Source organism: Polypterus senegalus, chromosome 11 (genome assembly GCF_016835505.1).
Source record: "Polypterus senegalus isolate Bchr_013 chromosome 11, ASM1683550v1, whole genome shotgun sequence".
Taxonomy (NCBI): Eukaryota; Metazoa; Chordata; class Cladistia; order Polypteriformes; family Polypteridae; genus Polypterus; species Polypterus senegalus.
In genome coordinates, this window is record NC_053164.1 from 157,967,239 (window position 1) to 157,977,907 (window position 10,669).

A 10,669-nucleotide genomic window follows, 5' to 3' on the forward strand; every position below is an offset into this window, starting at 1 on the left:
CGGAAGGACACCTGACCGCTTTTATATAGAAGGATATATATATATATATATATACACATTTTATATATATATATATATATATGTATATATATATATATATATAGTGAAATGAAGCCACTCGACACACGTATAAAAGGTTTGGGGCAGCCACCCATATAATATTCCTAGCTGCAAAGGAGTCTTTTAAGTTTAAGCACTGATGTTGTCAGTACGGAGTCCAAAACAGAACTGCTCAAGGTTTGAAAAGATGGCGGTTTTAAATGGTCAAACAGGAAGTGACATGTTAACAGGAAGTGATGTAGGTTGACCGGAAGTGATGTCTCTCTGACATCAGTCTGGGAGCCGGGACCGGAAGTGACAATCTTCTGGGCGCCGGAACTGGAAGTGATGTTTTCCTGGACGCCGGAACTGGAAGTGACGTTTTCCTGGGTGCCGGAACTGGAAGTGACGTTCTTCTGGGCGCCGGAACTGGAAGTGATGTTCCTGATTCAGATAGGCTTTCCTGCGGCTGGTCTGCAGAGATAGCAAGAGAAGGTTTATTGCACCCCGCCCTCCCCTGGCCTGGCGTGGAATTACCATTACTTGGTCCACACAAGTTCTCCTATTCACATGGCCCCTGACATGGCCCCCTCAGTACCGGTCCGAGAAGTCGTGGCATCTGGAAAGGGCATCGGCATTGGCTTGCAGAACACCACGGCGATAAACGGCCGAATACTTATACGGCTGTAGATCTAAAAACCACCTCGTGACCCGCGGATTGGACTCCCTGTGCAAGGCCATCCACTGTAAGGGTGCATGGTCCGTCACAAGAGTGAATTCACGTCCCAAGAGGTAGTATCTCAGCTGAGTAATCGCCCATTTAATAGCCAAAGCCTCCCGCTCCACTGCCGCATACCTAGTTTCCCGATCCAACAGTTTCCGGCTCAGGTACATAATGGGGTGTTCAACTCCATCGACGCTCTGGCTCAGCACGGCTCCAAGACCTGTGTCCGAAGCGTCCGTCTGGAGAATAAAAGGTAAAGAAAAATCTGGTGCCTTTAATATAGGAGCTGACGTAAGGGCCAGTTTCAAGTCACTGAATGCAGCCTCTGATATCTCATCCCATACCACATGATTAGGTCGACCCTTCTTTGTGAGGTTTGTCAAGGGCGTAGCTCTCTCAGAAAACCGGGGTACAAACCGGCGATAGTAACCCGCTAAACCGAGAAATGCTTGAATTTGCCTCTTGGTTATCGGACGGGCCAATTTGCAATGGCATCTATTTTAGAACACTGTGGTCTCACCATACCCCGGCCCACTAGATAGCCTAAATATTTGGCTTCGACCAACCCAAAATAACATTTTTTTTGGGTTGATACGAAGTCCAGCTTCTGCTAGTGTCCGCAATACAGCTTCAACCTGCAGTATGTGTTCCTCCCAGGTGTTGGAATAGATGACAACGTCATCCAAGTAGGCAGCACTATATGAATTATGAGGACGGAGCACTTTATCCACCAGACGTTGGAAGGTCGCAGGTGCCCCATGTAATCCAAATGGGAGGACACGATATTGCCAGTGACCACTAGGGGTGCTGAACGCTGTCTTTTCCTTAGCGGAGTCCATTAAGGGAACCTGCCAGTACCCTTTAGTCATATCTAAAGTAGTCAAAAATTTGTCATGTCATAGCCACTCGAGGAGGTCATCCACTCGCGGCATCGGATAGGCGTCAAATTGGGAGACTTGGTTAAGCCGACGGAAGTCATTGCAAATCCTCCAACTTCCATCGGGCTTACCGACCATAACGATAGGACTGGACCAGGGACTATAACTTTCCTCAATCACACCTAGCTCCAGCATTCGTCTGATCTCCAACTCCACTTCAGCCTTTTTTGCCTGGGGAATTCTGTATGGGCATTCTCGGACTATAACCCCAGGTTTCGTCACAATGTCATGCGCAATCAGGGAGGTCCGACCTGGTTTTTCACTAACTACCTCAGGGACAGACAGGATAACTGCTTCGAGCTCCTGACGTTGTTGGCGAGTCAAATTATTTCCGAAATTAAGGTGTAATTGATGAGCAAAGAGAGAGAGGAGCTGTCCGGAGGAGGGTTCAGAATCCCTGTCCTTTCACGGATTCAGCAGATTGACATGATAAATCCGCTCACTGGGTCGACGATTTGGTTGTTTCACCAAATAGTCAACCAGCCCCTTCCTCTCCTTAATTTCATAGGGGCCTTGCCAATGAGCCAGTAATTTGGAATGAGAGGTAGGAACCAAAACCATGACACGGTCTCCCGGGTGGAACTCCCGCAGAGACGTACCCCGGTTATAGCATCGGGCCTGAGCTGCTTGCGCCTTTTCCATATGTGTTTTTAATATGGGTCTAATTTTTTCAAATCTATCACGTAACTGTGTGATATACTCTAATATATTTGTTGATGGGAGGGCCTCTTCCTCCCATCCTTCTTTTAAAACGTCTAATATGCCCCGGGGCTGTCGTCCATATAGCAATTCAAATGGTGAGAACCCCGTGGAGGCTTGTGGAACTTCCCGATATGCAAAAAGGACAAGGGGGAGGAGCTGATCCCAGTTCCTTCCATCCTCATTGACTACTTTACGCAACATCTGTTTGAGAGTCTGATTAAACCTCTCTACAAGACCATCGGTTTGAGGATGATATACCGGTCTTTAAGTGTTTTATTTGAAGTAGCTTGGCAGTCTCCCTGAACGTCTGCGAGGTAAAAGGAGTCCCTTGATCCGTCAGGATTTCTTTAGGGATCCCAACACGCAAATACCCCCACTAATTCCCGTGCGATAGCTTTTGAAGTAGCTGAGCGCAGCGGAACAGCCTCTGGAAACCGGGTAGCATAATCTACCAGGACCATTATATATTTATGACCTCTGGCTGAGGGTTCTAGGGGTCCCACCAGGTCGACCCCAATCCGTTCAAAAGGGATGTCTATTAAGGGTAAGGGAATTAGAGGAGCACGGTCCCTCCTAGGAATTTGCCTCAATTGACACTCTGGACAGGATGTACAAAAGCGGTGAACCTCCTCGTTAATTCCGGGCCAAAAAAATCGGAGTTTAATTCTCTCTAGTGTTTTTTCGGGACCCAAATGGGCTCCCAGCAGATGGGTATGTGCTAGTTCACAGACCTCTCGGTAAGTCCAGCGGTACTAACAACAGTGACCTCATCTGCCCCTCATGTTCTGCTACCCGGTATAACAGATCATTATTAAGCACAAAGTGAGGACCCTGTGGCATTGGATGCGAGGTGCGTTGGCCGTCTATCAGAACGACTGCATTCTTTGCAAATTTAAGGGAGTCATCATTCCATTGCTCCCTTTTAAATGAAGCCGGCGTCTGCCTGAATTGAAACTGCAGAAGTGAGAGAGGATCGGATTCGACCTCAAGGGGCGTGTTTCATCCCGAGCCGTCGTGGCGCTTACTGATGACGCCTCGGGTTGCGACGTCCCTGGTGTTTCGTCGTCATCACCAGAGGCCGAAGTCCGCTCCTCTGCCGGCTGTAAACACGGCGTGGAGGAAGTTGAGGGCGCAGAATCAGCATCCGTGACTAGACCTAGTGATCGGGGAGAAGCGCCTGAATTACCGCTATTTATTTTGACCCAATCTCTCCCTAGTATCACGGGAAAAGGAGGATTATCCATCACAGCCACCATTAACTTCTTTAATATGCCGTCCCGACAGATGAAGCAGTTGGCGGATCGATAATACCGAACACCCCGTGGATACAGGTAATGCAGGTCTTATTTTTACACCATTGTCGCGGTAATATCAAATGGCGAGCAACAATGGAAATGTTACTGCCGGTATCGAATAAGCGATTACTTTAATTCCATTCACTAGTACTTCTCCGTATGCGAACAAGCCAGTGGATTAGCGAGCGCACCGTGCCTCCTCCCACATTACTCCGCAGACCCCTTTGTTGCTTCGCAGGGCCTGCCGGCGCGTATCAGATTCCACTCGAATATGCTTCGGATTACAGCCGCGGGACTCTGTGTTAGGGACACAAGCACGCCCGGGTTCACCCGAGTTCCATTCTGACCTTCCTAAGGCGGTTTCTGCCTTTATGAGGTCTATCATCTCAATTAATGAGATAATATTAGTATATTCCCAGGCCGGCTGGGCGATTTTTCCGGGTAGGCTTCGGAGCAACAAAGCGCAGGCCACCTGCTCCGCTATTTGGTGGCTGGACTTTTTATGGGGTTTTAGCCACCCAACCACCTTAGCCCATAAAGCCACGGCCTGTTTCCTGGTTGCCTTAGCTGGGTTATAGGTCCAGGCCATTATGTTTTTCACCTGCCAGCCTGGGTTTTCCCCACCTTTAAAGGGCTTGCCCTTTGTGGGATATGATGAGGCAGTCCCCACACCCAGGTGGCCAAAATAAGAACCCAAGGCATCCCCTGACGCACTTGGCTCTAGTCTGTGGTTCCCGGGGCTATTTTTCCCCAGACCTTTAAAAGGATGATGGGTCGAAGCATACTCAAGCTTTCTCCAACACGCCCCAACTGACGCCCACTCGGCAACTCGGGAGCGGTACTTACCCATCTGACAGGTTGTTGGTATAAGAGCGTGTGTCGAGCTTAGGTTGAGGTTTATCCTCCTTTCTCTCCTGGAGGTTATCATCCTGCCGGCTACGCCACTGTGAAATGAAGCCACTCGACACACGTATAAAAGGTTTGGGGCAGCCACCCATATAATATTCCTAGCTGCAAAGGAGTCTTTTAAGTTTAAGCACTGATGTTGTCAGTACGGAGTCCAAAACAGAACTGCTCAAGGTTTGAAAAGATGGCGGTTTTAAATGGTCAAACAGGAAGTGACATGTTAACAGGAAGTGATGTAGGTTGACCGGAAGTGATGTCTCTGACATCAGTCTGGGAGCGGACGGAAGTGACAATCTTCTGGGCGGAACTGGAAGTGATGTTTTCCTGGACGCCGGAACTGGAAGTGACGTTTTCCTGGGCGCCGGAACTGGAAGTGATGTTCCTGATTCAGATAGGCTTTCCTGCGGCTGGTGTGCAGAGATAGCAAGAGAAGGTTTATTGCACCCGCCTCCCCCTGGCCTGGCGTGGAATTACCATTACTTGGTCCACACAACGTCCTCCTATTCACACGTGTGTGACAATATATATATATATAAACTGCTCAAAAGAATTAAAGGAAAACTTTTTAATCAGAGTATAGCATAAAGTCAATGAAACTTATGGGATATTAATCTGGTCAGTTAAGTAGCAGAGGGGGTTGTTAATCAGTTTCAGCTGCTGTGGTGTTAATGAAATTAACAACAGATGCACTAGAGGGGCAACAATGAGATGACCCCCAAAACAGGAATGGTTTAACAGGTGGAGGCCACTAACATTTTTTCCTCCTCATCTTTTCTGACTGTTTCTTCACTAGTTTTGCATTTGGCTACAGTAAGTGTCACTACTGGTAGCATGAGGCGATACCTGGACCCTACAGAGGTTGCACAGGTAGTCCAACTTCTCCAGGATGGCACATCAATACGTGTCATTGCCAGAAGGTTTGCTGTGTGTCCCTGCACAGTCTCAAGGGCATGGAGGAAATTCTAGGAGACAAGAAGTTACTCTAGGAGAGCTGGAGAGGGCCATAGAAGGTCCATAACCCATCAGCAGGACCAGTATCTGCTCCTTTGGGCAAGGAGAAAAAGGATGAGCACTGCCAGAGCCCTACAAAATGACCTCCAGCAGGCCACTGGTGTGAATGTCTCTGACCAAACAACCAGAAAGACTTCATGAGGGTGACCCAAGGGCCCCATGTCGTCTAATGGGCCCTGAGCTCACTGCCCAGCAGCATGCAGCTCGATTGTCATTCGCCATAGAATACCAGAATTGGCAGATGCACCATTGGTGCCCTGTGCTTTTTACAGATGAGAGCAGGCTCACCCTGAGCACATGACAGAAGTGAAAGGGTCTGGAGAAGCCATGGAGAACATTATGCTGCCTGTAACATCATTCAGCATTAGCAGTTTGGTGGTGGGTTAATGATTGTCTGGGGAGGCATATCCATGGAGGGTCACACAGACCGCTACAGGCTTGACAAAGGCACCTTGGCTGCCATTAGGTATCAGGATGAAATCCTTGGACCCATTGTCAGACCCTGTGCTGGTACAGTGGCTCCTGGTGCACGACAATTCCTGGCCTCATGTGATGAGAGTATGCAGGCAGTTCCTGGAGGATGAAGGAATTGATACCACTGACTGGCCACCACACTTTCCTGACCTAAATCCAATAGAATGCCTCTCGGACATTATGTTTTGGTCCATCCAATGCCACCAGGTTGCAACTCAGACTGTCCAGGAGCTCAGTGATGCCCTGGTCCAGATCTGGGAGGAGATCCCCCACAACACCATCTGTCATCTCATTAGAAGCATGCACCGATGTTGTCAGGCATGTATACAAGAACACAGGGCCCATAAAAAGTGCTGCGTACAATTTTGAGTTGCTGCAATTTAATTTTGGCAAAATGGACTAGCCTGCCACTCTGATTTTTGGGGCGTCTTTGAATTCAGGGCTCTGTAGGTTGATCATTTTCATTTCCATCAAATGATGTGGCATCCTTTCGTTCCTAACACATTACCTAGTCTATATCAGTATAGATATCCAGGAGGATTTCTTTTTCCCATTGAGATCTGATGTGTTTTCAAAGTGTTCCTTTAATTTTTTTGAGCAGTTTATATATATATATATGTATATATATATATATATATATATATATATATATATACACAAAGTATATACATATATATATATATATATTGTTGCAGTAGGGGGCAGTAGTGCTCCCTTGAACCCTCAGGTACCACGCCAAACACCTGGTAAAATTGCCACTATAATTATATTTATTATAATAATGTGCACCAAGCTCCCTCCACTCCACTATATTCATAAAGCACAATAACAATAATAAACCAATAATCAACAATCCTCCACTCCCAGACGCGTTGCCCTCCTACCACCCAGCTCAGCTCGTTTTCTGGGAGTTCCCAGAGTCCTTTTATTCCTCCTGACCCGGAAGTCTTTCTGCCCAACAGTTCCACAAGTCCTTATTCCTTCCGGGTCAGGGTAAACAGTACTTTTCTTCACCCCGGAAGCCCATCGCTCCTCCTGTGACGAACTTCCGGGTCATGGTGCCCAAATGAGTCCATTGGCCTCCCGATAGCGACTCCCAGTGGCCCCAAGGTATCCCAGGGGCTGTGTATAAAAACTACATAGTCCATGAGGCCCTGCTGGAATTCGGGGCCCGTATATGCTCTCGGGAGAACTCCTGCTAGCAGCCAGGGGGTTAGGGCCGGAGTAAAATGCCGGCAATCCACCACAGTTCCCCTTAGCGACGACAAATGGGGCAGAGCGTCAATCCCCGCGAGGGACGTCCTCCTCCAGGAGGACTCGTCATCCGGACCTTCGCTGTGTTGTTTAAATCTCCCAGCAAACCTTGGGGAACAATCTCGCCACGCGTGTCCTGGTTGCCGACAGTTGTAGCACCGCCGATGTCCTCCTGGTTGTCTCTCTTCCCGAGACCTGAAACATCTCGGGAATTCTGTCAGCTCCACCCTTTCCCCCGCTAAGGAGGGTTTTACAGCTGCCTCGCAGCTCTCAACTCGTTTTCCCATTTTGTCAGGAGACCCATGCTTTATTTTGGGGATCTCCTGTTTACTCTGGGGCTTGGATACAGCTGGGGACTCTCTACCAGAAAGAGAGAGCCCCTTTGCTGTCTGTACGCCCGTTGATTTGTGTTTTTTTGGAGGCGGTGTCATCAGCGCCGCATCGCTCCGGGTAACAGCACTGTTCAGCTGTACCAGTACGATCGGTGCTTCCCACGCCCCATCTGTCATCACGCCCCACTCTCTTGTCGGGCATACTGTGCTTTGACACCCGCTACTTAGTGACCGCGGTGCCGGTTCGCACTGTGTCCCTTTATACTGTACGATACGGGCCGGACTATATATATATACGCACACACACATATATATACATACATATGTATATATATATATATATACACATACAGTATATACATACATATTTATATATATATATATATATATATACACACACACACATATATACATACATATCTACATATATACATACACACATATATATATACATATAAATCTATATCTCTATCTATCTATATTACATATATATCTATCTATCTATATATATATACTCAGCAAACAAAGAAAAGTCCATTTTTCAGGACTGTGTATTTCAACAATAATGTTTTAAAAATCCAAATAACTTTACAGATCTTCATTGTAAAGGGTTTAAACAATGTTTTCCATTCATGTTCAATTAACCATAATCAATTAATTAACATGCACCTGTGGAATGGTCGTTAAGACCTTAACAGCTTACAGAAAGTAGGCATTTAAGGTCACAGTTCTAAAAACACAGGACACTAAAGAGACTTGTCTACCGACTTTGAAAACACCCAAAGAAAGATGCCCAGGGTCCCTGCTCATCTGCGTGAATGTGCATTAGGCATGCTGCAGGGAGGCATGAGGACTGCTGATGTGGCTAGGGCAATAAATTGCCATGTCCGCACTGAGAGACACCTAAGACAGCACTACAGGGAGACAGGAAGGACAGCTGATCATCCTCGCAGTGGAAGACCACATGTAACAACACCTGCACAGGATCGGTACATCCGAAAATCACACCTGCGTGACAGGTGCAGGATGGCCACAACAACTGCCCGAGTCACACCAGGAACACACAATCCCTCCATCAGTGCTCAGACTGTCCGCAATAGGCTGAGAGAGGCTGGACTGAGGGCTTGTAGGCTTGTTCTAAGGCAGGTCCTTACCAGACATCACCAGCAACAACGCCACCTATGGGCACAAACCCACCTTCGCTGGACCAGACAGGAGTGGCAAAAAGTGCTCTTCACTGATGAGTCACGGTTTTGTCTCACCAGGGGTGATGGACGGATTTGTGTTTATCGTCGAAGGAATTGAGCACGTCTGGGACCTGTTGGATCGCAGGGTGAGGGCTAGGGCCATTTCCCCCAGAAATGTCCAGGAACTTGCAGGTGCCTTGGTGGAAGAGTGGGGTAACATCTCACAGCAAGAACTGACAAATCTGGTCCAGTCCATGAGGAGGAGATGCACTGCAGTATTTCAAGCAGCTGGTGGCCACACCAGATACTGACTGGTACTTTTGATTTTGAGCCTCCCTTCATTCAGGAACACATTGTGAAACATTTTTAGTTTATGTCTTATGGTGTTGACTCTTTTACTGTTCATACAAATATTTACACATTAAGTTTACTGAAAGTTAAAACAGTTGAAAGTCAGAGGACGTTTCTTTTTTTGCTGAGTATATATATATCTATATCTCTGTATATCTATATCTATATATCTATCTATATCTATATAATCTATATATCTATATCTCTAAATATATCTCCTTTGGGGTGCGAGCAGCTGTTGCTGGGGGTGCCAGAATCCATCGAGGAAGAAAAATTAAAAACATTATTTGTACAAAATCTTAATTTATCTATCCATTTCTAAATAATTAAATAGGCAGGCTATTTCGTATCAGTGCAATATGCTGCTTGTTAAAACGGATGACTCCTGCTCTTACGTGCACTTAGTGCTGCGTGGGTATTATGAACTATCGTATCTGTTCAAGTTCTATTTAAATTTTACAAGTAAAATTTTTAAAGTAATTTTTATTTAGTCGACAGAAATATGTTTAGTAGGAATGTAAGGTGAATTTACTCTTTACATTTGTATGGTGAAGAAAAATTTATGCAATGATGCCTACATTAAACTTCCATTCCTACCAAAGATATTTCTGTCGATTAAATAAAAATTCCTTCTATTTAAAATTTAAATAGAACTTGAACAGATATGATAGTTCATAATATCCATGCAGACTTGCACGTAAGTGCGGGAGTCATCCGTTTTAACAAACAGCGTATTGCACTGATACGAAATAGCCTGCCCCTTTAATTATTTAGGAATGGATAAATAAAGATTTTGTACAAATAATGTTTTAATTTTCTTCCTTGATGACTCTGCCACCCCAGCAACAGTTGTTCACACAAAAATATATATATATATATATATATATACTAGCAAAATACCCACGCTTTGCAGCGGTGAAGTAGTGTGTTAAAGAAGTAATGAAAAAGAAAAGGAAACATTATAAAAATAATGTAACATGATTGTCAATGTAATTGTTTTGTCACTGTTATGAGTGTTTCTGTCATATATATATATATATATATATATACTAGCAAAATACCCGCGCTTCGCAGGGGAGAAGTAATGTGTTAAAGAAGCAAACGAAAAGAAAAGGAAACATTTTGAAAATAACGTAACATGATTGTCAATGTAATGTTTTGTCACTGTTGTGAGTGATGAGTGTTGCTGTCATATATATATATATATATATATATATATATATATATAAATATTTATATATATATTTACACACACACACACATAAACATATATATATACATATCTATACATATACACATATATACACATATATATATATCTACATATATACATATACATATACATACACACATACATACATACACACACATATATATATATATATATATATATACATACACACACAGCTATTTCGTATCAGTGCAATACGCTGCTTGTTAAAACGGATAACTCCCG